Here is a 27,323-nt window from a genome sequence, read left to right on the forward strand (position 1 = left end):
ACCCAACCTCTTACCATGTCAATTTGGTTCCTAACAAACTCCTCACACCTGTGATCCCAATGGTCCACTCGAAAGTCATCTACGGAGATTCTCCAGGTAAACAGAATGAATTTGGCATCCGTGATGATCTTCCAGGGGGATGACAGTTGAGGAGCTACAGGATCTGCCAATTGATGGATATGGGCGGTGCAAGAGTTTGAATGTGGTTTTACCGGTTGGAGACCTTCTGTATCGTAGGGGACCCTCACTATTGTTGCACAGATCTGTCCCCTTCCTTTGAACGGGTACCACTGATCGTTTTCTCCAGCCTGCAGCACTAGCTTCCCTACAGGTTTGGTTTGAGACAGATAGGCCCACTGAGTAAAGGTCCAGCACCCTTCGTCTACTGCCTCACAAAAAGGCCACTTGAACGAACCATCTATATTGATGTCAAAGTTAATGTCTCTGCCCCTGGGGTCTTTCCAATCGGAAGACACATACCTACCTCGGTATTCTTCATTCATAGGGGTACCATCCATCCATACATCCACCGTGGGGGTATCTACCCCGTTGCACACCAAGTCCCATCTCCAGGGATTGGTGTCCAACATCACCATCTGGGTTTCTTGTTCCCAGTGGGCATAGGTGGCAAAATAGTATCCTGTCACCTCAGGAACACAGTTGTCTCTCATGATCGTAATCATGAAAGACCGTATGGATGGAGATCCCTTTAACTGAACATACCTAGGGTCCTTGGCATCAGTCCGTACTTTTAAAACTGTGGCTCGATATAAACCTTCCAGTTTTACTGGACCACTCTGGTCATTCCAGATGGCCTGACCAGAGTCACTGCAGTTTAATTTTAACATCATTATATTGGTTCGTAAATGATCAGTGGACACATGTCCCTGGACATAACTGGATTCCCTGGTGATAATCATCTGGGAATCCCTCAACATGCAATACGCCTTCAGGGTGCCTTTTACTGGAATGGGTCTATCAAAATATGTCCTAACCCTTAACCTGTCCCGGCTATCCTTCCCCAAGAAGGTAGCCTTCAGGATGTGCCAACCGCTGTATTCTGCCCCAGTGACATCTTCAGGACTCAGGATACCCTCTTTGGTGCACAACACTGTGGTAGTGTTGGCTCCCACCTGCTGATATGGGTGCAAGTGTGGGTCCCTAGACACCCATCTTAAGGATTTGATAGGTGTAGGGTCTGAGTCCCGAAAATGTGCAAATTCCTTGAGACAGAGGGCGTGTAAGTCATGTTGAATGGCAGACACATTCTCCACCGGGGTATAATGCTGAATTACACCGTTGGCAAAACCCTCTCTCTGGAAACCATACAGATACCACTGACCTGATGTAAAGGTAAAGTTCCCGTATGGTTTCCGGATTTTGCCCTCCAAACATTCCACCATTAAAAGGCCGGGTCCACTGAGTGATATGTTGGCCATATCAATGTTAGTCCCCAGGCCCTCCCCTGAAGAGGCCGATCCTGCCGTCAACATGCTTACCACCAGTGTCACAAGCTGGAGACGTATCCCGTTCAGAGGACGCCTAGCTCTTCCCTGGCCAAGTGGTCTCATGGCGTGTCTCCCTCTTGTGTTCTGTAATAGATGGAGTGTGATAAGTGGAGTGGATTCGCCATCGACTCACCAAGCCTTATTACCCCCCCCTTCACCCAACTCAGGCATTATTGAGTTGGGGAAGCCCGGGTGGCTTTGGCTTGGTCGATGTGGATCCACAAGAGTTCCTGCCGTCTACGGGATTTCTTTTTGTTGGTGATTGGCCTTTGTACCCTCAGCATGGTGTCTCCCATTACTTCAAGGACCTTGTATGGTCCTTCCCAGTTTGCGTCCCATGGGCCAGCCCGACGGAAGACTTTCACCATCACCATTCCTCCTACAGCGGGCATTGGCGTTTCCCCCTGTAGGTACGGTTTGTGTAACCGTATTGCTGCGTGAGGCAGTAGCTCCTTCAGGTTCTGTTGAACCTGTTGAAGAAACATGTCTCTGGCGATGGCGTCCTTCATGGGCTCCGATACTTGGGGTTCGTTGGGTAGACATAGGGGCATTTTGCGTCCTGTCATCAGTTCGTACGGGGAGATACCGGTACTGGAGGCTTCGGTAGCTCGAATACCCATAAGCACGGCTGGAAGATAGGTTACCCAAGAGGAACCCTTCTCCAGCAGCGCTTTGGAAAGCCGGGTTTTGATGGTCCGGTTCATCCGCTCCACGATGCCCGCAGACTGAGGGTGGTAAGGCACATGAAACCTTTGTTTTATGTCTAAGAGACCACAAAGCGCTTTCATTACCTTACCCGTGAAATGGGTCCCTCTGTCTGATTCTATCACCCTGGGTATGCCCCATCGTGACAGAACTTGTTCCCAGAGGACGCGGGCGGTGGTGGTAGCCGTATCATTGACCGTGGGGATGGCTTCTACCCATTTTGAGAAGACATCCACTATTACCAGTGCGTAACGGTAGTTACGACTTCCGGTCGGTAAGGGTCCAATAAAATCAATTTGTATTGCGGACCATGGACCATCAGCAGGTGGAACTCGCTGTAACACCGGTTTCAGGGCGGAAGCCCTTGGGTTTACTTGAGCACACACCAGGCACTGTTGAGTAACCTCCTCTACTGAATTGGACATCCCTGGCCAGTACAATTTGTCCCTCAGGAGAGGCAAAAGTTTATTCCGGCCGAGGTGTCCAAATAGTTGGTGGTTCAATCGCGTCAGTTCTGTTTGCAGATGCTGCGGGACCACCGGAAGAGGGAGTTGCTGAGTACCGGTATCGTAACACAAGATCCCTTGTTGTACCGACCATGGATGTTGTGGTGCTTTGATATGTGTCATTAGAAAAGGATCCTTGGTTTGTTCCTCTTCAAATGACACCGGGTCATCACTCAGATGGATACGTGTTGCAATCCGGTGAGTTGGTAGTGGCCCCATGCCTGGATCTCGGAGGGTACCAGACACTGCCGCTAGTTTAGCCAGTTCGTCTGCCTTATTGTTGCCCATTATCAAAGGTTCATCGCCTTTTTGATGCGCCGGGATTTTGATAATGGCTGCTTCCGTCATGTGTGCCATGCCCCACTCCCACAGTTCTTTCAGGACCGACACATGAGCCAGAGGTTTGTTTTGACTGTCCACAAATCCTCTTCTCTTCCATATGTCAAGATGCAGGGTGAGGGAGCGAACTACATATGAGCTGTCGCTATATATAGTTTGTTTCCCTGGAGGTTGAAGCAGCAGAGCTTCTTTCACCGCCTCTAGCTCTGCCCGCTGTGCTGACATGTGACCCGGTAACCTGACAAGACTCTGGGTACCAGTGGTCTCATCCAGCACCGCAAACCCTGTGACATATTCCCCCTCCATATAGAATCGAGAGCCATCAACAAAGATGATTCTGTCATCTGGACGCCTGTCGGTTCTGAACATCTGTGGAGAGTCGTCCTGTTCTGGTTGACCACAGTCATGTTCGGTTCCAGTTAGATTTAGTAACTGAGACAGAACATACTTGGCCTTGGGGTCCACCTGCAGATTCCGGCCACTGAGATCCATGATCCATCTCCCGAATCTCTGTTGGGAGACTCCAGGTAGAGTATCACGGAGCAAGAGGGCTAAAGGAGAATGTGGAGTCTGCAAGGTGAGGGGTCGGAAGCCTACAATATGCTCGGTGGTCTTGACGGCATAGTGTATGGCTGCCAGTTGTTTGGCACATTCATCGAACCCTCGTTCGACGGGTGAAAGCAGCCTGGAGAAATATCCCAGCGGTCTGGTCTCGTATCCTGCTTTCTGAAGCAGGACCGCTGTGATAGACTCCATCCCTGCATGTGCCTGTATGGCCATTTCCCCATCTGGAAGTGGGGTGGCCAACACAGGTGCCGAGGAGAGATCCTTTTTCAAAGTTGAAAAGGCTTCTTCCTGCGCATCAGACCAACCTTTGATCGAGGGTTCTTCCCCGCGAAGGAGTTCATAGAGAGGTTTTGCTTTGGCAGCGAAATCCTCTATGAATTCCCTCATGAAGTTGGCCACTCCCAGGAATTTTCTCAAATCCTGAAGAGCGCCGGGTCTGGGTAACTTCACCATGGCTTCCACGCGGGCTGTCATGATACCTTTGGTTCCAAATGAAATTTGGACTCCAAGGAAGGTTACCTCTGCTTGGGCCAAATTTGCCTTATGTGGACTCAGCTTGAGTCCTGACTTTGCCAGGAGTCCCAGCAGCTCTCTCAACAGAACCAAATGTTCCTCCATGGTTTCTGTATGCAAGAGCAGGTCATCCACGTATTGTAGAAGGCATTCTGGCCGTGAGAACACACTCAGTACGGCCGCCAATGCTTGATGGAAATACGTGGGGCTGCTATGAAACCCCTGGGGCAGTACAGCAGACATGTACTGTTTGTCCCCCACCGTAAAGGCAACTTTGTACCGGCATGACTCAGTGAGTTCGATGGAGAAGAACCCGTTGGCCACATCCAGGGTCGAGAATACGCGGCTTTTGCCGCTTATTCTGGCCATGATGTCGGGAGTCTGGGCCACCACTGGCGCTGACGTTGGGGTGTATTTATTGAGGATCCGGAGGTCTATGGTGAGCCTCCATGCACTGGTGTCCTTTTTCTTGACTGGCCAGAGGGCATTATTGCATTTTGAGTTGCCCTCAATAACTACACCCCTGGTCTTCAATTCCTGGATGGTGTCCATAATTGAATGGGTGGCCTCTGGTGGAAATCGGTATTGGCGTTGTGGTGGAGGGTCCGGACCCTGAATGTCCACCTGAACACCAATCAGTCTGCCACAATCGTTTTTTCCCTGGGCCCACAGTTCGGGATGTTCATACACAATAAGCTCCAGGTCTATATTGTGTGAGACCTCCGGCCATTTGTGTTTGAGCATGTCAGTAGACTCTTCTACTGTCTGCAAAGGTGGTCCCAGGCAATGCCGTCGAATGACAAACACTTTAGCTCGCCTGGGACCTTTCCAGACTATGCAATTTGCCAGATCCAGGATCCACCCATTTTGTGTCATTACATCGGTTCCGATAATGTTGTCAGAACCGGGGTAATACCACATGGGTATCCTGAGGGTGGTGCACCCGGTAATCTGGACGATTACATCTTCAATTCTGTGGGCCGTTACCCCCCCTTGTTGGTGATCAAATCCGATCACCACACATTGGGGGCTGTTAGGGTGCAAATCGTGCTTGACATTAGTGATGGAAATTTCCGCACCTGTGTCGAGCATGATTTTAGTTTCCCGTTCTTTTATTTTGGCTTTTATGTGGGGTCTCCCTGAAGAATCCAATATGATGGGACATACTGGTGCCAATTCTTGAGGGACCCCTAACCTTCAATCGATGTCCACCAGATTCCCAGTAGGTACCTGTGCGGTACATACTGCCACTTGTGTCCTTTCACCCTGAGTATTTGGTGTGGAATCCTTTGATTCCACACCCCCTTGGACATTCACGGCAGCCACGCGTTTTGGTGATTGGCCTGGTGAATGTCCCAGATTTTTATCAACACGTTCTCCCACTGACTTGGCAATATTAGGTTTCATTCTAAAACCATTGTTATTGCCAGTCTTTTCTGGGTTGGACCAGTTATTTTGTGGACAATTCCTTTGAATGTGCCCGTAACGTAAACACAGAAAACACCGAATGTTTCCTGGTTTTTCCCATGGCGGGCCGTGGGGCGAATGGTTGATGCAGACCTTGTGCGCTGTATCCGTTCATCTTGTGATCTAACGTATACAGGCGCACGTTCCCTCACTTTAACGGACTTCTTATTGTACAGTATATCCTGTCTACACTGTTCAATAGTCATAGCCGCATCCGTGAGGGATGGCTCCCTAGCTGCACTCAGCCGGATTGCAGTATCCAGGTATGGGAACTTTTCCACAAACATGCGCACCATGCCTTGTGGAATCCCAATACCCTGATCCTTAGTAACCCTCCTGTACATCGCTTCAAACCTACTACATAATGACAAAGGTTCATCATGGATGGTAGGTTTGAATTTTGACAGGACCTCTGGAGTGACATCCCAATGACCCGTGGCCAGTCTCGTGAGTATGGAGAGGCGTTCCTCCTTATCATGAAACTGGCCATTCGTGGGTTGTGTCCTCCCCGTTACCTCATACCTTTGGTTAAGGTGTGTCGGTAACCACAATTTTAACAACTCCATACGATATTCTGGAGCCACTGAATATTTATTACAGTGACCCTCAAAAATATCGCATGAAGTGAACGGATCTACATTGGGATCGTATTTTGGGATCTCTTTGCAAATCCGTAACAGGAAGTTTATCCTTTCCATCCTGGAATGGTTAAGATAAACTCCTTCCTGTTTCTCCGGACGTGTTGGAGGATTGGAAGAGGAGTTTGGCCATCTACTTTCCTCTTCCCAACTGTTGTCCTGTTCGTGGGCACGGCCGCTACTACTAGTCTCCCCGGGCGTCGAGGTGAATCGTAGCGACCGGTCCACCATTGCGGATGTGTTATCCGCTGAAGACTTTGGCGCTGTTGCCGCCGTCTCCCCCTGTGCCGTTCCCGAAACGCAAACCTGTTTCGTGGGTACCATGCTGTTAGTACCAGGCCTAGACCAATTGGAGATTGCCCTCTGCAAATGCTCAATACTTTGCGCCTTTGCAGCCAGGTCCTCCCTCATTTGAACAATTAGGGCATCCGTAGATGCCGTACTGTTCCTGTACTGATTATTCTCAGTGTACAGCCGGAGCAGCTCTCTGTCCATGTCAGAGTAGAGACCCTCCTCATCCGAGAGTCTGGACTCTAGCACGCAGATCTCTCTGCCCCGTTCGACTGTACACTGGGTTTCTTCTTGTAACCGAGCCTCTAGTGTGTATATTCTTCTAGCGTTGTCAACACAACAATTGCAGTGGAAGTTTGCCTTATCAGCAACCTCCCCTGCCTTTCCTGTGCTGGCGAGTGTGTTAGTGTGTTCTGCCTTCCAAATGGTATCCTCAAAGGTGTGAACCAATTTGGCTAACATTTGGAAGCGTTTGTTTGTTTTATTGAAGATACTCCTATTGATACAAATCCGGTCATGAGCGTAAGCTTGGTCCAGTAAGGCGGACCATAGCAGCTCAGCGGATTTGTATGTAGTGGGTATAATGGGATTAAAAGTGCTGTGTTTACTTAAGTGTTGCAGTGTGGAGAAGTCCATACTCACTTTTTGATGAGCGTCCATCTTCTCCTTGGGGCCGTACCTATTTGTCCTCAGTAGCTGTTTGGAAGAAGTCCTTTTTCTCTCAGAACGCTTCTTCCCGACCAGCTGGACTTATATGCTGCTCCAATGAAGATGGATCTTCTCCAGTAACGTATCCTCTTCTGTCTCACAATCACTCGAGCGATGTAGTGATCGTGTAAAGTAAATAGCAAAATATTAATTCACAGAACAATTATAGATTCTCTGCTAAAGATTTTTGATCTGCGCCTGGTGTTGTGAGGAAGAGTCGCGTTATCTGTCCGAATTATCAGGTCCTAGACGCTCAGACTGCTGACCACGTCTCTCCTAGACGCTCAGACTGCTGACCATGTCTCTCTTGCCTGATAATTCACAGAATAACTGACCTCTAGCCCCAAAACCAAACACAGATTCAAAAATCTAAGCAGTGGGCCTGACTCGCCAATGTAAGGGGGGAATATTAATCACCAATATTATGCGAATATCGGTAATTAATATTCCTAAATAGGAGGAGCCGTCTAGTGATGACTCCGCCTATTTATGCCTTTATATAATAAATACACAATATCTTCGCTATGCCTTACACGGATCACTATACTAGCTGCGTGCGCCTTACTCACTACCGCTAACAAGTATACACTACACAAAGGGTACAAGTAACACAGTATTTATTAACACCTGAAGCTACGCACACAATACAGTAACAATACACAGCACTACACATATACTATACTCAAACTACGCTACAAGTTCCCAATTCCACCCATAAACTAACTATACAATACACACATACAAGTATAACAACCCACCCCACCTGACTACTTCTATCCCTGGGTATACGACGAGAATCTACGGTGGCCTTACTGGGGTAAAGCAGACCACATTCACTAAGGGTTAACAATAGGAATCAGGGGCACAGGATTTACAGGGTAAACCAGGAGGATGGGGGGTTCACCAGGGGGATGTCTAGAAGGGGTGTTCCAGCAGGGGGCTGGAGTAAGGGGTAAAACAGGGATACTGGGTGGTAGGATCAGGGAAGGGGATCAAGGGTATCAGGACAGGGACTAGCAGTCGTAGTGGGAATCAAGGGTATAATAGTATTACAAGGGGTTAACGTTGGTGGGATAGCGGTGGGTAGATGCAAGGGGTTAATGATACTTATGATATGCTCGTTCGTCTAGGTGTGGTCGGCTCCTTCACATCCAGGGGCGGCACGGCTCTTCTCCCTAGTGCTGGGACCGCCGGCTATTTAAGTCCGGCGGCCCGCACTGCCGCACCGCCCACAAGGTGGCGCGCGCGCGCCACCGTTGGAGACACGAGGGCCGGCGCAGTGAGATGACGTCACTCGCGCCGGCCCGAGCGTCTCCAGAACGAGCGCATCGGGGCCGCGCGCGCGCCAACAGGCGGGAGAAGCCTTAGATCTCCCACCTGTGGCGCTCTGCATTCCGGCCAGCGAGATGCTAATTTCGCTGCCGGAATGCGCATAATAGAAGGAGGGGAGGTTTCTCCACTTCTCCTATCATGTGTAATTATCTCCAGCCGTGCTGGGGATAATTACAACAAAGGGCTCAGATTCTATTGAACCTGAGTCCTTTGTAGTCATCAGGATGACCGGACATTTCGGTCATCCTGATGTAAATAACCAGATTGCATCTGTGTGAATGCTCGGGGCACATTCACACCGATGCATCTGGTTTTAAGGTGTGGAGAGGGGAGGGGAGACATACATTCTTAAGGGGGATTATGTGGACGTGGGGCCATATATGTATATAGATATATACACACACCATATATATATATATATACATATATATTAATATATACATGCACAACATACTAAGGGGGCACATATTTCCCCCAGGGACCACAATGAGCCCCTGGGGGTCACCATGGGCAGATGTGAGCAGATGCTGGGCACATCTGCACACATCTTCCCCTGACGTGGTGGTACAAGTATGCATGTATACCATACATGCCCGCACGTGTTTGCGGGCATGCATGGACATACACGCATACGTCTCAACCCTTCCTCAACAGCGGGTAATGGGAATAACGCCGCCAAATTGCATGTAGGATTGTCTTCGAACCTCCGACTTTCTTTGTTGATTAATGAAAACATTCGTTGCAACAAATGCTTTGGCTGTGGTTCGTCTTGCGCTGGTCCAAGAATTTCACCTATAGCGGTACAATACGAATGCCACCAGCCATCCCTCTTAATCGAGTCCCCAGTTCTGAAAATCAACATATTTTTTGGCTCAACTTGCACTTTATATACAAGTAAATATACAGGAAATCATGTTTCCTAACAATTTTTACTCTACATTCGATTTTATCTTTGGTTTTGTGTGTATTATTGTCAGTCTCTAAAAGTGGCTTACTACTCGGACAGCATCGCTACCAGCAGAGACATGGAAGTCCAAGATGCATCCAGACATCCTCCCCATGCTGTTCCAGAACCATTTCCGTGTTTTTTTTACATGAATTTCTGAACTTTTCATATGAACCAGGCACCCTCCCCTCTTCAGAGCAGGGGGTGCCTGGTTTAATGCTCGGGTCCTCCCATTGACTTCCATTATACTCGGGTAGATGTGTTCGGCCAGAGCACCTGAGCACTAAGGCGCTCGATCATCACTAAGCAGCACAATTGGCTACAAACAAATGTGGATAGGGAAATTACTTAATCTAACATATAATACATTAAAAATAATAATAATAATCTTGAACCAGGAGACGGAAGTGGAGTAGGAAGTTGGAGAGTCTGTGGCGGTGTAGGTGGAAGAGGCGGAGGAGGAAGCCAACACTGTTTATGATTTTTTTTTATTCTTATTTGTCTGTTAATTCTGTGTCACTACTCTGCCAATATAACACATAATAATCTTGAGCCAGGAGGTAGAGGTCTGACGTTTTTTGGTTTGTGGAAGCCCCAAAACATTGGGAAATGGCAAAGAGAACGTACAAACTGCACTGGAGTATAACAATGGCAGGGTACGACCTGTATAATTCATTACTCAGCCAATATAAGACATAATAATCTTGAGCCAAGAGGCGGAGGTCTGAGCGGAGGAGGAGGCATATGTGATGGTGTAGGCGAAAGAGGCGGAGGAGGCAGATGAGGTAGTCAACATTTTTCTATTTTAATTGAGTTTTTTTATTACTTTTTAGTTTTTTGTTTTGTGGAGGCCACTTGGGAAATGGCAAAGAGAATGCACAAACTGCACTGGAGTATGGCTGGGTGTGGGCGGTATACCTCTCTACTCTGCCCACAATTAACAGACTGATTACCAATTGAATTTCCATGTCAGGGATGCAGATGAAGTGTATCTCCCTGCCAAAAAAGGCTTTATGCCACCGTGTCATAATATCTGATTAACTCTCTTATAAAAGTAAGGCCTCTTTCACACGGGCGAGAATTCCGCGTCGGTGCAATGCGTGAGGTGAACTCATTGCACCTGCACTGAATCCATACCCATTCATTTCTATGGTGCTGTGCACATGAGCGGTGATTTTCACGCATCACTTGTGCGTTGCATGAAAATCGCAGCATGCTCTATTTTGTGCGTTTTTCATGCAACGCAGGCCCTATAGAAGTGAATGGGGCTGCGTGAAAATCGCAAGCATCCGCAAGCAAGGGCGGATGCGGTGCGATTTTCACGCACGGTTGCTAGGAGACGATCGGGATGCGGACCCGATCATTATTATTTTCCCTTATAACATGGTTATAAGGGAAAGTAATTGCCTTCTTAACACAGAATGCTTAGTAAAATAGGGCTGGAGGGGTTAAAAAAATTATAATAATAATTTAACTCACCTTAATCCACTTGTTCGCGCAGCCGGCATCTCTTCTTTCTTCTTCTTTTAGGAAAAGGACCTGTGGTGACGTCACTGCGCTCATCATATGGTCCGTCACATGATCCATGATGGATCATGTGATAGACCATGTGATGAGTGCAGTGATGTCATGAAAGGTCCTTTACCCAGGTCCTGAAGAAAGAAGAAAGAAGAGAAGCCGGGCTGCGCGAACAAATGGATTAAGGTGAGTTACATTTTTTATTTTTTATTTTTAACCCCTCCAGCCCTATTGTACTAAGCATTCTGTATTAAGAATGCTATTATTTTCCCTTATAACCATGTTATAAGGGAAAATAATTACATCTACACAACACCTAACCCAAATCCGAACTTCAGTGAAGAAGTTCGGGTCTGGGTACCACATTCAGTTTTTTATCACGCTCGTGCAAAACGCATTGCACCCGCAAGATAAAAACTGAACGACGGAACGCAATCGCAGTCAAAACTGACTGAAATGGTGTACCTACTCGAGCAGGTTTGCCGCAATGCACCCTGAGCCAAAACGTGACGTCTGTGTGAAAGAGGCCTAAGACAGATGACAATGTTGTGTTCTGAACCTCCAAAATGGCTTTATGTTACTGACACAATTAACAGACTGATTGACTCCTCTGCAAAGGAGTAGTATTGCACTGACCAAAAATGCCTACATGTCACCCACAGACTAAAGAGCCCAATTAAGTATTGTATTTCTGTGTCACTGGTGCAAAGGTGTTGTAGGGCACCCACTTAAATGCCTATAGTTCACCAACAGAGTTATTAAAAACAATAAAAGCATGAGTATGAAAGTTTTGTTGCCTCTTCTTTGGATAAAAAAGGCACTTAGTAGAAGGGGCAGTAAAGGCAGAGATGATGGAACTGAAAAACCTCTCTGGAGCTAAAAAAAAACAAAAAAAAAAAAAATGCTGTAAAGTCGTTGCAGTGGACGGGTTTTTGCAGCTACGTTGAGTGCCCTGGTCACCATTGAGGTGTCACCACCAGGGGCGAATTGGCCATATACCCTACAGGGAAATTTGCAGGTGGGCCAATCACCAGGGGGCCGCCTTGGCCGTTCTCATGGTCAGCCACGTGAAATTTTTGGGGATGTATTTTGTGCTGCTGGCAGCAGTAATTTGTGGTGGACTGTGGTATGTGGCTGTGTTGGGGTGGTATAATGTGCCACAATATTGTATTGCTGGTCCTGCCTTCCATAAATTTGGACCCGACTGCAAAACTTTAAGTTCCCATTCCACCCCTGGTCACCATGTGTTGCTACTCTCCGGAAGGGATGGTAAGGCGTGGTGCACCTAAATGGGAAATAAGTTCAGAGAGTAAGGCCTCTTTCACACGGGCGTAATGTTTTTTGCCCGGATAAGAGGCGGGTGCGTTGCGGGAAAATGCGCAATTTTCCCGCGCAAGTGCAAAACATTGTCATGCGTTTTGCACTCGCGTGAGAAAAATCGCGCATGTTTGGTACCCAAACCCGAACTTCTTCACAGAAGTTCGGGCTTGGGATTGATGTTCTGAAGATTGTATTATTTTCCCTTATAACATGGTTATAAGGGAAAATAATAGCATTCTGACTACAGAATACATAGTATAATAGTGCTGGAAGGGTTAAAAAAATAAAAAAGTTAACTCACCTTATCCTCTTGTTCGCGTAGTTCGTTCCCGGTCTGTTCTTTGCTAGCTGTGGGCTTGGGCTGAATGACCTGTGGTGATGTCAGATCACATGCTCCATCACCATGGTCCATCACCATGGTCCATCACCATGGTGATGGAGCATGTGATCTGACGTCATCAAAGGTCCTTTAGCCCAAGCCCACAGCTAGCAAAGAACAGACCGGGAACGAACTAAGCGAACAAGAGGATAAGGTGAGTTAACTTTTTTATTTTTTTAACCCTTCCAGCACTATTATACTATGCATTCTGTAGTCAGAATGCTATTATTTTCCCTTATAACCATGTTATAAGGGAAAATAATACAGTGAATAGACTGTCACCTAGAACCCATGCGTGAATATCGCACCGCATCCGCACTTGGGGCCTGCGTTCTATGGGGCCTGCGTTGCGTGGATTATCGCACCGCAACACACAAAGAGGAGCATGCTGCGATTTTCACGCAACGCATAAGTGATGCGTAAAAATCACCGCTCATGTGAACAGCCCCATAGAAATGAATGGGTCAGGATTCAGTGCGGGTGCAATGCGTTCAACTCACGCATCGCACCCACGCGGAATACTCGCTTGTGTGAAAGGGGCCTTAGGCCCCTTTCACACGAGCGAGTTTTCAGCACGGGTGCAATGCGTGATGTGAACGCACAGCACCCGCACTGAATCCTGACCCATTCATTTCTATGGGGCTGTGTAGATGAGCGTTGTTTTTCAAGCATCAGTTCTGCGTCGCGTGAAAATCGTGGCATGTTCTATATTCTGCGTTTTTCACGCAGCCCTGGCTCCATGGAAGTTAATGGGACTGCGTGAAAAACGCATTGCATCCGCAAGCAAGTGCGGGTGCGATGCGTTTTTCACTGATGGTTGCTACGAGATGTTGTTTGTAAACCTTCAGGTTTTTATCACGCGCGTGAAAAACGCATCAAAATGCATTGCACCCGCGCGGAAAAAACTGAACAACTGAACGCAATCGCAGACAAAACTGACTGAACTTGCTTGCAAAATAGTGCGAGTTTCACTGAACGCACCCTGAACGCATCCGGAGCCAATCCGCAACACCCGTGTGAAAGAGGCCTAAGGCTGAGTTCACACGGGCGTGACGGATTAGGTCCGGATGCGTTCAGTGAAACTCGCACTATTTTGCAAGCAAGTTCAGTCAGTTTTGTCTGCGATTGCGTTCAGTTGTTCAGTTTTTTCCGCGCGGGTGCAATGCATTTTGATGCGTTTTTTGTCAGATCACATGCTCCATCACCATGGTCCATCACCATGGTCCATCACCATGGTGATGGAGCATGTGATCTGACGTCATCAAAGGTCCTTTAGCCCAAGCCCACAGCTAGCAAAGAACAGACCGGGAACGAACTAAGCGAACAAGAGGATAAGGTGAGTTAACTTTTTTATTTTTTTAACCCTTCCAGCACTATTATACTATGCATTCTGTAGTCAGAATGCTATTATTTTCCCTTATAACCATGTTATAAGGGAAAATAATACAGTGAATAGACTGTCACCTAGAACCCATGCGTGAATATCGCACCGCATCCGCACTTGGGGCCTGCGTTCTATGGGGCCTGCGTTGCGTGGATTATCGCACCGCAACACACAAAGAGGAGCATGCTGCGATTTTCACGCAACGCATAAGTGATGCGTAAAAATCACCGCTCATGTGAACAGCCCCATAGAAATGAATGGGTCAGGATTCAGTGCGGGTGCAATGCGTTCAACTCACGCATCGCACCCACGCGGAATACTCGCTTGTGTGAAAGGGGCCTTAGGCCCCTTTCACACGAGCGAGTTTTCAGCACGGGTGCAATGCGTGATGTGAACGCACAGCACCCGCACTGAATCCTGACCCATTCATTTCTATGGGGCTGTGTAGATGAGCGTTGTTTTTCAAGCATCAGTTCTGCGTCGCGTGAAAATCGTGGCATGTTCTATATTCTGCGTTTTTCACGCAGCCCTGGCTCCATGGAAGTTAATGGGACTGCGTGAAAAACGCATTGCATCCGCAAGCAAGTGCGGGTGCGATGCGTTTTTCACTGATGGTTGCTACGAGATGTTGTTTGTAAACCTTCAGGTTTTTATCACGCGCGTGAAAAACGCATCAAAATGCATTGCACCCGCGCGGAAAAAACTGAACAACTGAACGCAATCGCAGACAAAACTGACTGAACTTGCTTGCAAAATAGTGCGAGTTTCACTGAACGCACCCTGAACGCATCCGGAGCCAATCCGCAACACCCGTGTGAAAGAGGCCTAAGGCTGAGTTCACACGGGCGTGACGGATTAGGTCCGGATGCGTTCAGTGAAACTCGCACTATTTTGCAAGCAAGTTCAGTCAGTTTTGTCTGCGATTGCGTTCAGTTGTTCAGTTTTTTCCGCGCGGGTGCAATGCATTTTGATGCGTTTTTCACGCGCGTGATAAAAACCTAAGGCCCCTTTCACACGGGCGAGTTTTCCGTGCGGGTGCGATGCGTGCGGTGAACGTATTGCACCCGCACTGAATCCTGACCCATTCATTTCTATGGGGCTGTGCACATGAGCAGTGATTTTCACACATCACTTGTGCGTTGAGTGAAAATCGCAGCATGCTCTATATTGTCCGATTTTCACGCGACGCAGGCCCCATAGAAGTGAATGGGGTGTGTGAAAATCGGATGGCATCCGCAAGCAAGTACGGATGCGGTGCGATTTTCACGCACGGTTGCTAGGAGACGATCGGGATGGAGACCCGATCATTATTATTTTCCCTTATAACATGGTTATAAGGGAAAATAATAGCATTCTGAATACAGAATGCATAGTAAAACAGCGCTAGAGGGGTTAAAAAAATATTAAATTTTTTTTAACTCACTTTAGTCCACTTGATCGCGAAGCCGGCATCTCCTTGTGTCTCCTCTGCTGAACAGGACCTGGGGTGAGCTGCTGCATTAAATACCGGTTAAGGACCTTTGATGACGTCACTCCGGTCATCACATGGTACGTCACATGATCTTTTACCATGGTGATTGACCATGGTAAAAGACCATGTGATGACCGGAGTGACGTCATCGAAGGTCCTTAACCGATATTTAATGGAGCAGCTCACCCCAGGTCCTGTTCATCAGCAGAGGAGACACAAGGAGATGCCGGCTTCGCGATCAAGTGGACTAAAGTGAGTTAAAAAAAAATTAATATTTTTTTAACCCCTCTAGCGCTGTTTTACTATGTATTCTGTATTCAGAATGCTATTATTTTCCCTTATAACCATGTTATAAGGGAAAATAATACAATCTTCAGAACATCAATCCCAAGCCCGAACTTCTGTGAAGAAGTTCGGGTTTGGGTACCAAACATGCGCGATTTTTCTCACGTGAATGCAACGCATGACAATGTTTTGCACTCGCGCGGAAAAATCGCGCATTTTCCCGCAACGCACCCGGCTCTTATCCGAGCAAAAAAACTGACGCCCGTGTGAAAGAGGCCTAAAGGTTTACAAACAACATCTCTTAGCAACCATCAGTGAAAAATGCATCGCACCCGCACTTGCTTGCGGATGCAATGCGTTTTTCACGCAGCCCCATTCACTTCTATGGGGCCAGGGCTGCGTGAAAAACGCAGAATATAGGACATGCTGCGATTTTCACGCAACGCAGAACTGATGCGTGAAAAACAACGCTCATGTACACAGACCCATAGAAATGAATGGGTCAGGATTCAGTGTGGGTGCTATGCGTTCACATCACGAATTGCACCCACGCGGAAATCTCGCCCCCGTGTGAACTCAGCCTAAGGCCCCTTTCACACGGGCGAGTTTTCCGTGCAGGTGCGATGCGTGCGGTGAACGTATTGCACCAGCACTAAATCCTGACTTATTCATTTCTATGGGGCTGTGCACATGAGCGTTGATTTTCACGCATCACTTGTGCGTTGAGTGAAAATCGCAGCATGCTCTATATTGTGCGAATTTCACGCGACGCATGCCCCATAGAAGTGAATGGGTGCGTGAAAATCGCATAGCATCCGCAAGCAAGTGCGGATGCGATGCGATTTTCACGCATGGTTGCTAGGTGACAGTCTATTCACTGTATTATTTTCCCTTATAACATGGTTATAAGGGAAGATAATAGCATTCTGAATACTGAATGCACAGTATAATAGGGCTGGAGGGGTTAAAAAAAATAAAAAAAAAGTTAACTCACCTTCTCCTCTTGATCGCGTAGTTCCCGGTCTCTTTACTTCTTGAATGAGCTGTGGGCTAAAGGACCTGTGGTGACGTCAGATCACATGCTCCATCACCACGGTGATGGACCATGTGATTGGAGCATGTGATCTGACATCACCACAGGTCATTTAGCCCACAGCTCATTCAAGAAGTAAAGAGACTGGGAACTACGCGATCAAGAGGAGAAGGTGAGTTAACTTTTTTTCTTTTTTTTTAACCCTTCCAGCACTATTATACTCTGCATTCTGTATTCAGAATGCTATTATTTTCCCTTATAACCATGTTATAAGGGAAAATAATACAATCTTCAGAACATCAATCCCAAGCCCGAACTTCTGTGAAGAAGTTCGGGTTTGGGTACCAAACATGCGCAATTTTTCTCACGCGAGTGCAAAACGCATGACAATGTTTTGCACTCGCGCAGAAAAATTGTGCATTTTCCCACAACGCACACGCGTTGAAAGTGGCCTTATGGTCTGCAGTAAATCAGTGTGCTTCTTTACTGGAGGAATTCAGGTGCATAACAATTCAGAAGAGACATAGGGCTGGCTTCTCTAGTCTCCTTCCTGGCAGAAGAAGAGTTTGATGCTGAGGGAAGGCCTGATCTCGCTGTCCCTCTCTCTTTCAGAAGGCTGGTACTCTGGCCAAAGGCTGGTGATCCAGGGTCTGAGGCAGAGAAGCCCCATCTCAGCATCTTCTTCTTGTCACTCAAGTAGTCTGCTAGAGTCTCCTCTTCTAAGCACTGTTCCCTAACTGCAGAACACTAGGGGCTCCGACTGCTTTCCTTGTATACAGTTTCTGGCTAACCTAGAACCTTCTAGTGGGAGGGGTGGAGTGGAGAAACTGAGCAAAAATACAATGTTACAACTCCTGTGTCTCATAGACTTGCATTAGAACTTTAATGATACTCAGTGGCAATGACACAGCAGTTTTTCTAAAGACAGGTTTCCAGACATAACAACATAGCTAAACCAGACATTGAAAAGGTCAGTCTGTCTGCTTTTGGTGGTAAGCAAGTCTGCCTTTTCCCCTCCAAAACATGCTCTTCTTTAAACCTAGTAGCTGTGGAAAATGACTAGCTTCTCATTATTAGTTAGAAAGTCCAAAAAGTAACCCTGTCCACAGTGCTGTCCACAGTGCAAATGAACATGATATATACAGTCCTGATCAAAAGTTTAAGACCACTTGAAAAATGGCAATAAATCCTATTTAGCATGGCTGGATCTTAACAAGGTTCCAAGTAGAGCTTCACCATGCAACAAGAAGAAATGGGAGTGAGACAAAACATTTTTTGAGCATTCAATTTAATGAAAACAACTAATAAACTGAAACAGGCTGTTTTTCAGCTGATCAAAAGTTTAGGACTACACCTCCCAAAAAAAACTAAACCCCCCCAAAAGAGAAATCCAACTTCCAAATATGAACTCAGTAATGAGTAGCTCCGCCGTTATTGTTTATCACTTCAAAAATTAGTTTCGGCATGCTTGATGCAAGCGTTTCCATGAGGTGAGTGGGAACATTTCTCAAAGTGGTGAAGACGGCCGCATGAAGGCCATCTACTGTCTGGAACTGTTGTCCATTTTTGTAAACTTCCCTCGCCATCCATCCCCAAAGGTTCTCAATTGGATTTAGATCAGGGGAACATGCAGGATGGGCCAAAAGAGTGATGTTATTTTCCTGGAAGAAGTCCCTTGCCCTGTGGGCATTGTGTACTGTAGGGTTGTCCTGTGAAAAACTCCATCATTACCACACTGACAAGGGCCCTCAGTCATGAGGAATGCTCTCTGCAACATCTGGACATAGCCAGCGGCCGTTTGATGCCCCTGCACTTCCTGAAGCTCCATTTTTCCACTGAAGGAAAAAGCACCCCAGACCATTATGGCGCCCCCTCCACTGTGGCGCGTAGAAAACATCTCAGGTGGGATCTGCTTGTCATGCCAGTAACGTTGGAAACCATTAGGACCATCAATGTTACATTTTTTCTCATCAGAGAATAAAACTTTCTTCCACCTTTGAATGTCCCATGTTTGGTGCTCTCTTGCAAAATCCAAACTAGCAGTTTTGTGGCGTTCAAGGAGACGAGGTCTTTGAAGACGTTTTTTGTTTTTGAAGCCCTTCAGTCTCAGATGCCGTCTGATGGTTATGGGGCTGCAGTCAGCACCAGTAAGGGCCTTAATTTGGGTCGAGGATCATCCAGTGTCTTGATGACAGCCAATTGGATCCTCTGGCTCAGTGCTGATTAAATATTTTTGGGTCTTCCACTTGACATTTGTGTTCCATAACCCTCAGGATCATTTAAGAATTTAAGAAATTCCAAATGACTGTCTTACTGCGTCCCACCTCAGCAGCGATGGCGCGCTGTGAGAGACCCTGCTCATGCAGTTCAACAACCCGACCACGTTCAAAAAGGGAGAGTTTTTTTTTGCCTTTGCCATCACAACGTGTGACTACCTGACAGAAAATGACAATGAATCCACATCTTTGCACAACTTTGGCCGTTTAAAGGCATGTGGTCCTAAACTTTTGATCAGCTGAAAAACAGCCTGTTTCAGTTTATTTGTTGTTTTCATTAAATTGAATGCTCAAAAAATGTTTTGTCTCACTCCCATTTCTTCTTGTTGCATGTTGAAGCTCTACTTGGAACCTTGTTAAGATCCCGCCATGCTAAATATGATTTTTTGCAATTTTTCAAGTGGTCTTAAACTTTTGATCAGGACTGTATCACCACATACACATAAACTGCAGTTACACCATATTGAGCAGTATAAGTCAATGAAAGTTAACCCTAAATTAAGCATTTGATGACTTTGCATAGGGGAAGTAATGACAAATGTCTAGGCTTCAAAGTAACCCTGCTTCAGGCCACTAAACATGGCCACTAGTGGTCTCGCTTCCACCTAAGCTGCCCATTCTCATGCAAGATCCATCCCTGATAACATAGGCTTAGGCTTCGTTCACATCACCATTCAGCTTTTCCGTTCTCCTGCTCCGTTTAGGAGCAGGAGAACGGATAGGATGGATTCGGCAGAGAACTGAGCCCAACAGAACCTAAGGACCCCATAGACTATAATGGGGGTCTGTCGCGGATGATCCGCGAGAATATTGAACAATATTCACAATATTAACAATATTAATATCCCTTAGTGATCAATTGGTCTATTAAAGAGTACTTATTTCCATAGGGCCACTGAAGCTGCAGGGCCCCAGAGCTTACAATCTGATTGCTGAGAGCGTCTCCATCTGTATTGACTGAACTTATGGATTCGGTGTGTACAGTACACAGAGAACAAAAGGAGTCCTTTTGTTCAAGTCATTCAATAGAGGCCAGCATATGGTTCAGGCTACCTGCAAAGTGTCTGTAACAGCTAAGCTGGAAATGGACACTTCTGGACCGAATGCTAACTAATTACGGTGCCCTCGTCAATTAGCTGTTCAGACTTTGGCTATTCATCTGAGTCCCCTGGTTAATAGGAGGTTAATAGGAAGGTTACGTGGTTAGGGCTCCCTTTTGTCAGACCCACGTAGAAGTGTGAAGTCAATTTACTGAGAAGGAAGCTGTCCTGATAAACTGCAGACAGCCAGGCACCGAAGTATGAGATATGATTTTACCCTTTTTAAGAGAGACCATGCTTCTTACGGACATGAAACTCATCTTGTCACTCAGAATTTACTGGACATTTCCATATTACACACATGGCTCTAGGAGAAGCCAAGGTAAAGTTATGGCGTTTCCCCATCATAGAACAGGTTCTAATATTCATATTTGATATCCCTGAACTCTATATTTTGTGGGGAATGTGAATCTGTGCTCGTTACTTGTGTACAGCGGAGACATCCTGAGATAGGGCCCATACCATATTTCAGAACTGACATTCACCTCAGGAATATAGCCGGCCCCAGCAGGCTGACTCTCAATTCCCTGCCTTGATCCTGGGACCCTTATAACAAAGACCTAGAATCTGCTAAGGGAGTTCTCCACTTTTAACAACACCTGAAGAGGGCCTCAGCCAGAGAACCCGTGGGCTGTAGGCATATTTTGATTATTACATTCTGGACAAAGGTTTCTTGGACTTTATCCCTGCAAAGGACGATTTCACCAACGGACATCTTTTCTGCAGAAAATAAGTATTTTCTTTCTTTGCCCCCTTTTTGTTTATTGGACTATACTTTCCTTAATCATTGCACATATTGAGAAGTTGTATTGTATATATATAATAAATGACCTCCAAGTCATTTCTCTAGCCATATGCCTGCTTTTAAACACTGCAAAAACTTACCCTAGCCTCTCCGAAGAGAAAGCTACTCTGTTCTGTTATCCAGATAGTGGGTTCCTTGCTCCCATAAATTGCAAGGTGGTGGCAGCTAAACTACCCTGTGTGGTTCCGGTCCGGTCGCTCACACGCTTACTTGTGGTCAATCTGCGGTCCAATCCCCGCGCTTTCAGCCTATCAACTGTACAGTTAGACTGTCGGTGTGCTGAAAGTGGCTGGGAGGCCTGTTTGCGGATTGACCACTAGGGGCGCTGTGACGGTTTTGTGACGTATTGTGGCTGCGGCGGTCGCAGTTTGTCACAGGGTCCATTAGGTTTCCGCTCAGAAGAAGATTTTTTTTTTTTTTTTGTATATTCTTTATTTATGAAGAATTTTTCATATATAGACAAAAGAACATGGCATACTTTCAAGGCGGGATTATTTAAGGCATAAGATTAAATCTCAAGCTACCTGGGTGGACAATCCCCACACAAGTAGGCCCGGAGGGACAGCTAATCAGAGGCGTGAGACATTGCAATCAATGTAAACATGCAATCAGAGCTGAGCTTCATGTCAGTTTAGAGAATAGTGCACGATAACCAAAATTCTGGTCGTTAGGACGATGTTACATAAGTGCACGCCTGCCTAGTTCCTGGAATTGAATATGTCCGTCAACACATTAACAAATAACAAGAACAAGGAACAAATAGCCGGATGGATCCAAAAGGGTATTTGATTATCTGGTAGCGAAATTGTAATGTAGACACCAAAGTGAATGAGGTGTGTATGTAGCCTAATACAAGTCTAGGGTAACATTGAGAAAATCCTATACGATCTAGTAAATGGGTTTAGTCTTATGATATGTGAGAGAGGGAGGGAGAAGTACTAGCTAGGTGAGGTATAAGAATGACCGGACAGGAGACTACCTGGGTAGTAAAAGTTAGATAAACTCTACAAGCTGGGTATAATGAACTTAAGTACTCAGGTATTCATTGTGGAAGTTCAACCAGGGTTGCCATATTTTTAGAAATGCATATCTATTGCCCTTTTCCCAACTCACCATTTCCTCCATGAGGCACATCTGGTGGGTTTTCTCCACCCAATCCTTCAAGGAGGGAGGTTCCAAGCTTCTCCACCTGGAGGGGATAATATATTTAGCCGCAGCTATCATGTGTGTGGCTAGACTGTTATAGGAGGATCGAAATCCACCCTGGGGTAGCCATAACAGAACAAGAGCTGGGGTTAGTGAAATCTTGGAACCGCATACTCTACTAATAATTTGTCCTATTTCAGACCAAAAGTCTGAGATTTTTCTACAAGACCACCAAATGTGGGATATGGAACCTCCTTCCTTTTGGCATCTCCAGCACTTGTCTGAAGGGGAGAGGTGCGCTCTATGGAGGAAATCAGGAGTCTTGTACCACCTCGATAAAATTTTGAAGGAGTTCTCTTGAATGCGAACACATCTCGAAAAACCATGTGAGTTTACCAAAATCACCCTAGCATCTTCATCTGAGAGGGAAATCTGGAGTTCTCTTTCCCATGCCCTTAAATAAAAAGGCCTCCCTAATGAAGAATCTAGGATCAGTTGAGAGTATATCTTTGAAAGAGTTTTAGGGGGGAAAGTTGGTAACAGAGTGTAGTTTTCAAGCCAAGTGGGGTCGTTAAGCGACTGTTCACACAATTTCTTGTATTTTTTGCAGCATAATTCGAGATCTAATTCTACTAGTCTAGACCATAAATTCTTGGGCACTAGGGTCTGGGCCTTGGTTAGAAATTCCGGGAGAGCTTTGGTCCTAGTCAGATCAGAGATCTTGAGTTCATCTAAATGTAACCAAGCTCTATGGAAATCCCCCATACCCTTATTGAGGAAGAACGGAAGGGCGGAAAGGGGAGCTATAGGTGAAAGTTTATTAGTAGACATTGATAGGGCCTCGGTTTTACCACATACCTTGAGCATACAACGAGTTAGGGCACTAAGGAAGGTTTTGTCTTTTTTAGCCGGAGCATGAACCCAAAGTTGGTGCAAGGCCATGTCTCCCAAAAGAGCTTTCTCAAGGTCAACATGTAGGGCTTTGTTATGTGGCCTAGCCAACTCGTGTTTTCTAATGAGGAGAGAGTAGGCCAACCGAGGTTTTTTGTTGGACCATAGGAACTTACTAAATAAGGCCCGGAATTCAGAGATGAATTTATTTGACAGCGGTATAGGTAGACACCTCAAGGTATAAAGAATCTGTGGTAGGGCATATGTGGACAACAGATTTTTCTTACCCAACCATGAAAGGAAGGGGAGTTTAATGGATGCCAGGTAGGATTTAATTTTGCTAAATAAAGGGACGTAGTTGAGTCTAAACAAATGGGAGGGGTTTGCTGGAATCATGATCCCCAGATGTGTAATAGCCTCTTTTGGCCATTGGAAGGGGGTACTTGTTTTGATCTCTGAGATGTGTTTTTGCGGGGCTGTAATGTTTAGTATTTCAGATTTATCGTAGTTGACCTTAAAATTGGAAATTTCTCCAAAGTTTGAGAATATCTTAATCACCTCAGGGATTGCAACCTTAGGATTTGTTATAAAGAGAAGCAGGTCATCCGCAAAGGCCCCTAATGAGTGAGTTCTACCTCCCACCTGCAACCCTTTTTTGGACTCTGAAGTCCTTAATTTGCATAGTAGCAGTTCCAAGGACAAGATAAATAATGCTGGAGAGAGAGGGCAGTCCTGCCTCGTCCCATTGGAGATTTGAAAAGGGGGGGAAAGAGAGCCATTGACAAGGACTCTTGCTGAGGGGTGTGAGTATAACGAGAAAATGGCTGATATAAACGAGGGCGGAAAATCAAAGTGACGTAGCGCCTTTTCAATGAAAGCCCAATTGACCCTGTCAAATGCTTTTTCAGCATCCGTTCCTAAAAGTGTCAATGGGATTTTGTGATATTTTGCGTAATATATGGCATGTAGGACTCTACTCACGTTATGTTTGCCTTCACGGCCTTTAACAAAACCTACTTGCTCCTCGCCTATGAGCTTAGGTAGTAGCTTAGCTATTCTGTGACTTAAAAGCTTGGCCCATATTTTAACGTCAACGTTGAGAAGAGATATTGGTCTATAGCTGCTGCACTTGGCGGGGTCCTTTCCCTCTTTGAGAATAACTGTTATGTGAGCGATTAATGATTGTGGCGGAAGGGACTTTCCATTTAGGAGGGAATTGCAAAAGTTTACTAGTTGTGGGGCAAGGGTACTTTTGAATTTTTTTATAATAAACCATGGGTAGCCCGTCAGGTCCTGGGCATTTCCCGGAAGGGATACTCGCTAGGATATCTAATATTTCTTTTACTGTTACTGGGGAAAGCAACATATCTTTCTCTTCAGTTCTAGGGTCGGGACATTTATTGTTTCTAGGAAAGTGTCAATTTTCGACAACATATGGATAGGGTCGTCGGACTTTAGGTTGTAGAGGTCTGAATAAAATCTAGCAAGGAGTGTTAGCTGAAGACCATTGTCAGATTTAATATTAGCAATGAAGGCTTTCTCTCTTTGACCCTTGACCATTTGTGTAAGCAGTTTAGATCCTCTATCGCCGTGGACATAAAGCTTGTATTTAGCTGATCTAAGAGCTTTAGCTGATTTAATGTTTAACAAGTCCTCCAGTTGGCATCTTAGCTTAATAATGTCATTATAATGGGTTTCTGAGGGGTCACTTTTGTTGATACCTTCTAGGGCGGAAATTTGTGCTAAAATTGAATCTATCTTGAGTGCTCTTTGCTTACGCACCCAGGATCCCAGGGAAATAAGTTCACCTCTAATATACGCCTTGTGGTCTTCCCATATCATGGCCATATGTATGGAGGGAGTATTGTTAAGTTCAAAAAAGGTCTTAAGTTTCTCTTCCAGCTTATGCCTATCTTTTTCATTTTCTAACAGGGTTTGGTTTAGTCTCCAAGACCAATCTTTAGGGGCAGCCCTTTCAACTGTATCACCAGAGAGACAGGGGCATGGTCTGAAACAGTGATCCGTCCAATGGTGGAGGACACAATCTTATCCAGTACATGGTTAGAAATAAAAAGATAGTCCAACCGCTGGTAGGATCTGTGGACCGCTGAGAAGAACGTATAGTCCCTGTCTCTAGGGTGAGACAGCCTCCAGGTGTCCGTAATTTGGTGTGCAGCTAATGCTTTGCGAAGCGTACGGAGTTGTGCATTGGAATATTTAGGTACCTTAGAGGTAGAGTCCAAAGGATGGTCAAGGACCAGATTCAGATCTCCCCCCAGGATCAACAACCTTTCTCTAAAGTCACGTAGCAAGCTTAATATCTTAATTAGCCAAGGTATTTGGCTAGAGTTAGGGGCATATACATTAGCTAGGGTCACCTTACTACCGTACAAAGTGCCTTTCAGGAACAAGTATCTACTCTCAGGATCAATATATTGTGCGTGAAGTTGAAAGGGGGTGTTAGCTCTGAATCCAATGGAATCTCCTCTAGAGGCTGAAGAATGGGTGCTGTGGAACCATTTTGTGTAGTGTTTAGTGAAAAGGAGCGGGATATGGTTGTTCCTGAAGTGCGTCTCCTGAAGGAACAGTAGGTCCGCCCTCTCTCTCCTTAGCATGTAGAAGACCTGACTTCTCTTTTGAGGGACATTAAGCCCATTTACATTCAGTGACGTTACCTTTAAAGGATCCATGAGTTATGGGCGGTTGCTAGGCAAAGGGAAAAAGTTGCATCCTAGTAAGGAATATACATGTGGACACAGGACCCATCCGAACAAACTATGGTGTAGAAAAAACAAGTTGAGCATGTTAATGCTCATAAGAAAGTAACTTAAGTAAGAGCCTCCTACAAGGGAGGATACAAAGAAAAAAGGACAGGGTGACAAGAACAGGACAAGACGGCAGGAGGGGGGGGGGGAGGAAGGAAGAAGAGAATAAGGTAAAATGAGAGTGTAGTAGAGAGGGAGGAGGAAAAACTGTGAAGTACAGAAAGCCTGTACGAGCTCCCACAGCACAGCTTAAAGAGATAGACCAGGAGGAGGGAGGGAGTAGATAAAAGGAAAAAAGAGACATGCTTATATCTCAGGAAATCGCTCCCCCCCTCCTCCCCTCCTCCCAGCATCATACACACTGTGGGTTCCCACCTAAATGACAATAGAGGCATCCCATTACCCTCATGGGACTCACCTCAAGGGCTGAAAAGTGGGTAATAAGAGGGTCAGTTATTAAAATCAATACAACCAGATATACATCGGCCCATGTCTTGACTTCTATACTGAGGCAGAATAATAGGAGGCTGCACCTCGCCACTGCCACCTTGTTCGGGACAAAAGCCCCCACGATTGATTTTGAGCCAAATGGGTTAACCATGTGGTGACAGTGGCAAGGTTAACAGGCTAAGACAGGATATACAATCAGGGCCCTCATTATAAACTAAGCTTGAAAAATGAACAATTTAACAGGCATTGCGGTACCGGTGTGATACCGGATTTGTTCCGCAAATGGGTAGAAAATCAATCCGAACAGAATTGCAGACAGGCTCAAGTGTCCTGAAGTTCTGCCTGATGCTTCTTCGCCTGGGGTGACTTGAACTTCTTAGCGACTCGCCAATCTTCGATAGCAGGTAAGGTAGGCATCTTCATTTCACCGGACATCGGCAGCCACGAGGGAATGTCCAGGGGTTCCACTTGTAGGGCTTCCCACATTTTGCTGAGGTCATCAGGGTGACGAATGGTGATTTGCTTCCCATTAACGGTGGCGAATAGGCCGAATGGAAAAAGCCAGCGCAAGGGGTGACGTCTCTCCCTCAGGATATCGGTGAGTGGCTTAAGTTGTCTCCTCTTAGCTAGGGTACTTGCAGCTAGGTCTTGGAATAGCTGGATTTTACAGTCCTCAAGCGAAATGTCCCCTTTGTGCCGAGCGGCAGTCAAAATGGCGGCCGTGTCTACATAACTAAGTAAACCGCAAATAATGTCTCGTGGTGGGGCTTTTGGCGGCGGTTTGGGCCTGAGGGCCCTGTGGGCTCTCTCTATAACTATCATCTTTGCCCGATCTTGCCCAAGAAGTGCAGAAAATATTTGACTAACCGTATCAAGTATGTCATCCCTCTGCACACTTTCAGGGACTCCTCTTATTCGGATGTTCTTCCTTCGGCTCCTGTTTTCCTGGTCTTCCAGGTGCAGGAAGGCTGTGTTCAATT

The sequence above is a fragment of the Bufo gargarizans genome, chromosome 1, assembly GCF_014858855.1.
Source record: "Bufo gargarizans isolate SCDJY-AF-19 chromosome 1, ASM1485885v1, whole genome shotgun sequence".
NCBI lineage: Eukaryota > Metazoa > Chordata > Amphibia > Anura > Bufonidae > Bufo > Bufo gargarizans.